The following is a 7,044-nucleotide window of genomic DNA, read 5'->3' as shown; positions in this document are numbered from 1 at the left end:
CATCCTTCTTCTATAGTTCTTTTACTGACAGTGTAGGATAGTAAGCCTATTCTTTTTAGGTTTGTCTTTATTTTGCCCTCACTCTGAGGATGAGTATAAAAGCCTACATTAACAATTATTTTTCCCACATCCCTTTTGGCCATTTGATGCTGATGAGACCTCTGCTGTCAATGTGTGGTTCATTTGTAGATAATCTAGTTTATTGTCTGGGAGTTTCTAACATTATCTCTTTATCATTGATGTTCTGTAGTTTTACTGTGATATGCCTGGGTTTGGATTTATTTTTATTTATCCTGTTAGGTACTTGGATCCAAGTCTGTCTTCAGATCTGGAAAATTCTCAGCAGTTACCTCTTCAAATTTTGCTCCTCTACCATTACTTCCATCCTCTTCTGGAATTGATATTGGATGAATATTGGAACCTTTCAACCCATCATCCATGTCTCTTAACTGCCCTTTTATATTTTTTTAATCTCTTTGTTTCTCTGTGCTGCGTCCCTGGTGAGTTTCTCAGTATCTACCTTCCATTTCCAAATTATCTCTTCAAAACAAACAAGACAAAACATAAAAGCCTTCTTTGTATTGTGAAATAGAAGACACATACAGACAAATGCATTAAATATCAATGTACAACTCGAAAAATTATTATAAAGACTCATATAACTTGTTCCTAGAATGCTACCAATCCCAAGAACCTCTATTTGCCCCGAGATCACAACCTCCTCCCTCTCCCTGAGATAAACATAAACTGACTTTTATCATAATCACTTCTTTACCTTTTTTTGTAGATTTAACACTTAAATGTACAACCCTGATCACCAGAGTTTAGTTTTGCATGTGTTTAATGTTTTATATATTAAAAATATAAAAGATAAGAGAGAGAGAGAGAGAGAGAGCATGTGCATGTATGTCTGACTCACTTAGTATGTATTTTTTGATCTGGCTTCTTTCAACATTATGTTTGTGAGATTCATCCACAGTATTAGATATAGCTGTTGTTTTCATTCCTTCTCGTTGCCATATGAAATTATTGAAATTTAGTATTTATTCAGCTATTGATGACATTCAAGTGGTTTTCAGTATTTGGCTATTATGAAAAATGCTGCTATGAACATTTTTGTATATGTCTTCTGATATAAATGTATTCACCTTTCTGTAGGAGTAGAATTTTTAGCCCATAGATTGTGTGTATCTTCACTTTGAGTAGATAATGCAAACCATTTTCCGTGGTAGATGTATCAAGTTATACTCCTACCATCAGTGTGGGGGAGTGCTAATGTACTCATCATCTCTATCTTGTCTAGCATTTACCGCATCTATTACATTTTTCATCTTATTTAATATTTTCTTTTTTTTTTTTAAGACTGAGTTTTGCTCTTGTTGCCCAGGCTGGAGTAGAATGGTGTGATCTCAGCTCACTGCAACCTCCGCCTCCCAGGTTCAAGCAATTTTCCTGCCTCAGCATCCTGAGTAACTGGGATTACAGGCATAAGCCACCACGCGTGGCTAATTTTGTATTTTTAGTAGAGACGGGGTTTCTCCATGTTGGTCAGGCTGGTCTTGAACTCCCAACCTCAAGCGATCTGCCTGCCTCAGCCTCCCAAAGTGCTGGGATTGCAGGCGTGAGCACTGTGTCTAGCTAATATTTTTATTTCTATGATTTTTATTTGGTTATTTTTCACATCTACCTAATTTTGTTTCAGTTTTCTTTTGATTCATAGTTTCATGTTTGTTTTTAAAATGGAAGTCATTTTCTAATTTATCTCTGAATACTTAAAGCATATGTCTTTTAAAATATGTGTTAGACGGAAATGAACCCTAGTCCAGCTATTAAGTTTTGTTGGATTTCTTAATACAAGATTTCTTCGTATAGATTAGAATTGTCACTTCCAGCCTTGTCTTCCATTAAGCCATAACCTCAGACAGCAAATACACAGTTGCTTTTTTCTCTAGCATCTCTACACAAGTAAGAGAGCGCCACCTAGCCCCTGGCTTCAAGCATTGACCTGGATTCTATTTCCTTTGTCTTGCACAAAGCATTTTGGATCACTTTCTTCTGTAGGAAGCAGTTCCCAGCCACCACTTCCACTCCCTGACACATATAGAAAAATAAATCAGAAGCCATCATGCTTGTGGCTTCAGTCCTGTTTGGTTATGTATTTCCGTGTCTGTCCACATACATGTTATTCTGTATTTGAGTCAGCATGTGTTGTTTCGGTTTTCTCTTATATTGTGTCGGTTATCCTCCGTGGTTAGACCAAAGGGGATTTTTGCAGTAGAGACTCATTATTTTGGCTCATGTAAGCATCTGTGTCTTCTTTTTCATCACCAAGAGAACTCTTTTTCTCTCTCTGAAGCCCCTGGCAGGTGATACTAAGGCCTGACATGTTTCTCCTTTCCCTTGTTCCTCTTCTTTTTCCAAATATTGTTTCACAAAACAAAAATCTTTTGGGGAACTTTTAATATGATATGAAATTGAGCTTACTTATCACTTGTCTATGTTGTTTACCACTCTATTCCAGCAGGCTGGCAGATAATATATACCAATTAAATATTGTTTAAATACTGAATCCTATGTTATGCCATTCTTTTTCTTTTTAAATATGAGCTTCAAAGAGGGTTCCCTATATCACCTCACTGGTTTCTTTAAATGTTTCTTCCCCTATCTCTTCTTTGGTATGGCTTATGATTATGGCATTAAGATTTCCTTTTTAGAGTTTTTCATCCTTCTTGAGCTAAATACCAATTTTAGGTATAAGCCTATGTTGTAGATATCTATTGCTGTGTAACAGGATTACAACAAACTTAAGTAGCATAAAACAACACATTTATTGTTTCTCAGTACCCGTGGGTTCAGAATCCAGGCACAGCTTAGCTGGATACCCTGCTCAGAGTCTCACAGGGCTGCAGTCAAGGTGTGGACTGAGGCTGTGCTGTCATCTGGGGTTTAATCTGCTTCCAGGCTCATTCAGGTTATTGGCAAAATTCAGTTCCTTGTGGTTATAGGACTGAGGACTTCAGTTTCTTGTTACCTGTCAGATGGAAGCCACCCTCAGCTCCTAGGGCTACCTGCAGTTCCCTGCTACATGAGGGACCCCCAGTGCCACTTTGTTTCCTTAAAGTCAGGAAGGGAGGGAATATATCCAGCAAGACAGGCAAAATAAATCATGTAATGTAAGCATGTACACATCACCACAAATATCCTATCACTTTTGACGTGTACTGTTGGGTGGAAGAAAGTCACAGACATCGCCACACTCAAGAGGAGGGGATTACACAAGGGTGTGAACATCAGGAGGCAGGGATCATGGGAGCCACTTTAACTACAAGTCTATCTGCCACAGCATGTAAACATTGTTTATGAACTTTTATAATGTTCTTTCATGAAAAGTATACTTTCTGAACAATAAATGCTTTTTATTTTATTTTATTTTATTTATTTATTTGACAGAGCTTCGCTCTTGTTGCCCAGGCTAGAGTGCAGTGATCTTGGCTCACCGCAACCTCTGCCTCCTAGGTTCAAGCGATTCTCCTGCCTCAGCCTCCCGAGTAGCTGGGATTACAGGCATGCGCCACCACACCCAGATAATTTTGTATTTTTAGTGGAGATGGGGTTTCTCCATATTTGTTCAGGCTGGTCTCAAACTCCAGACCTCAGGTGATCTGCCCGGCTCGGCCTCCCAAAGTGCTGGGATTACAGGCGTGAGCCACCAAGCCCAGCCAAATGCTTTTAATTTTAATTCCCCAACTTACTACTGAAGTATTAATGAAATCTATTACATTTCAAAATAATGTTGCCCCAATTCAACTCTTTTGCCTTTCTCTATGCGATTAAAAATGCTATAGAGTTAGACACTGCATTTGTAATCTAATATATACAAATTAATTACACTATAAATTATATACATATAGATACATAGTACTGTAATATACAGAAAACTCTGCTACACCTGATAGATGATTATAAGCAATTTAGGGTAATCTTTATTTTACATGATTTTTCTTCATACTTACCAATTTTCACCCTAACTGCCTTGTAAGCTACAATTCTACTGCATCCTGAAATATCCTGCTTTATTTTTATACTGTTTGTGGCAGTGGCATTCATGTTAAGGAGCTTTTGAAGAAAAGTGTGCCTGCTGTGACATTACATCAGATCTACTTGATTATTTTTAATTCAATCTTCCTATAGCCTATTTCTTAGCCTTTTACTTTCTAGGCTACATGTCTAGTTTTAAAATAATTTATTCCTCTTGCCCTGTTACAATTTATTCTTTACACCCTCTTGCTTTCATTGCATCTCCCTTAGTGGACAACTATTAGGCTTGCATGCATCTTTTCCAGGGAGTCATAATATAAAACAAGGGCTGATTCAAATTTGTAGGTGATGCACTGAAGTACTAGGTCTTCATACTTAGGATGCAATTTATGGTAACTTAATTGATAACAAGTAGACAGTCACCTTCTATTTATCATTGTAGTTTTTTGTTGCTATACTCTTTTGCTGTCCAGTTTTAAAGCATTATACCATCTTCCATTTTATTTCCTACCTCTGAATTCAGAAGACCACGTCTTTGTGAATTTAGAGGTATCTCTCATTTTTATTAATTTCCTTAAAAGCTAAATCATACCATGTATTATATCCTGACAGCAAAATTACTTACTTCTTTCAGATAAGTGTTTTTATCTAACTTTTATTGTGTTATATTGAATCTATATTTTCAATCACAACAAAACGCTTCCATATATTCCTGATGACAAAAATTAAAACAGTTATCTCCTGGAGCTTTAACAGTGACTATGTATTTTTTTCTTTTGTTTTAATCTAAATAATACTATGATTCTCAACCAGTTATCTCTAATCAAAACTTTGATTTCCCTTTTGCTAAAATTATATTGTTTCCTCTTAAAAATATGGCATAAGCATGTAACATCCTATCTTTTTCAATGGGAATGAGGCATATCAGCATTTGGTTTCCTGGAGTATAAAGTCCCACCAGTTGAGCCCCAAAATCACTTTACTAGACTTCTAGCACAGTGGCTTCTAAAAATTCGTAGTTTACTTGCCTAAAACTATTATGTATGCATTTCTTGGTTAGATGCCATTTAAGGACAGTGTCTTTGAGAGTAAAAGGAGGAGGGACACTTGTTTTTGTTTTTGTTTTTCAATTAGGTCTAGAAATATGCTGCACATGGCAGCCGTGGCCACGTGCAGCTATTGAGCACTGGAAATGTACCTAGTCTGAATTGAGATGTGCTTGAAGTGTGAAGTACATACCAGATTTCAAAGATAGCCAAAAAAACAAATATCTCAATAATTTAATATTGATTTCATATTGAAATTATATTTTTAATATATTAGGTTAAAGAAAATCTTAATTTTACCTTCCTTTTACCTCTTTAATGTGGCAAAAATGTAAATTACATATGTCACTCACTTTCTATTTCTATTGGATGGCATTGGTCTAGAAAATCTTACATATTTACTAGTATTTGGCAGCTGCTGTCTCTGAATTATCTGTTTCCAAAGAAAATTTGAGAGTCTTTTTAAACCAAAATTTTACATAGTTCTCTTGAATGATCCCACTAAGTACTTAAATATGTAAATGTATCAAACTTAAGAAGTACCAAGCTTTTTAAGGCAGGGAATGAGGTGTGTTAGAGTCCCTTGTAAGATATTTGTTGAATTGTTTTTGTCCCATTTTTTAAAGCCTTGTCATATTTACACAGTTATGTCAGATCTGTTCCTCAAATACTTTTTATGGTTAAAAAGCCATTTTATATATGTAGAGTTACAGAGTACTATATGTATCTCTACATATATAAAAATGTATAAACAGAACAATTTTGTCATTCTACAGCTTTGCAGCAACATAGTAACTTTTCATAGAAGCTGTGAATGATGGAATATATCAGCATATTCATTCTCTAGTTTACTTACATCTTTGACAACTGACAACAAGAAGGCATGACCATTTGTAATTCAGTTAATAGAACTGGGCACAGGTCCCTACATTTAATATCACTGACATTTGGTTTGGAGTGACTCTGTGGAAGTAATTTACATTAATAATCTAGATGAATGAAATATCAGAGCTAAAAAAATTTTCTTGGAATTCCTAATGGTTTGCGCTGATACTTTTTTTTTTCCTTCAGGATCTTTTTATAATAGCTTTATAGAGATATAATTCATATTCCACACAATTTACCCTTTTAAAGTATACAGTCCAATGGTTTATAGTAATACTATATTTACAGATTTTTACAACCATCACCACAATCTGACTTTAGAACATTGTTATCACCCCAAAAAGAACCCCATAACCACACCCATCCCCCAGCCCTAGGCAACCACTGAGCCACTTTCTGTCTCTATGGATTTGTCTGTTATAGACAGTTCATATGAATGGAATCATATAGTATATGGTCTTTTGTGCCTGGCTTCTTTCACTTTGCATAATGTTTTCAATGCTCATCCATGTTGTAGCATGTATTAAGACATCATTCCTTTTCATAGTCCAATAGTACTCCACTGTGTAGACATACTATGTTTTATCTCTTCATCAGTAGTGGTATTTGGCTGATGCTTTTTTAATATTAAAAAATTAATGAAGTCAATGTTTACATTTAGTAAGACCCTTCACATATATTTTCATATTGAGCCTCACAGTAGTTAGTTAAGTGTTGTCATAGTCATCCTTTTATAGGTGAAGAAATGGAGGCTCAGAAAGCCTAAGTAACTTGCCTAAGATTACACAGCAATTAAGAACTAGAACTGGTATTCAAAGCCAGTTTATCCAATTCTGAAATATGTTTTTATTCTTATTGCCATAGCTCCTAGGCAATTTTGTTCTAAAGAAAAATTATGGTCAGGTGTGGTGGCTCACACCTGTAATCCCAGTACTTTGGGAGGTCAAGACAGGAAGAACATGAGGTCAGGAGTTCAAGACCAGCCTAAGCAACATGCTGAAACCCCGCCTCTACTAAAAATATAAACATTTGCTGGGTGTAGTAGCTCATGCTTGTAATTCCAACTACTCAGGAG

General features: G+C 35.8%; 1 protein-coding gene across 14 annotated transcripts in view; it reads left to right on the top strand.

The window, feature by feature from the left end:
• Positions 1-7,044, top strand: part of GK (glycerol kinase) — a 78,586-nt gene that overhangs the window by 58,101 nt on the left and 13,441 nt on the right. The gene's annotated exons all lie outside the window — the stretch shown is intronic.

Source organism: Cebus imitator, unplaced genomic scaffold (genome assembly GCF_001604975.1).
Source record: "Cebus imitator isolate Cc_AM_T3 unplaced genomic scaffold, Cebus_imitator-1.0 Scaffold208, whole genome shotgun sequence".
Taxonomy (NCBI): domain Eukaryota; kingdom Metazoa; phylum Chordata; class Mammalia; order Primates; family Cebidae; genus Cebus; species Cebus imitator.
This window is presented reverse-complemented; position numbering and strand designations above follow the sequence as displayed.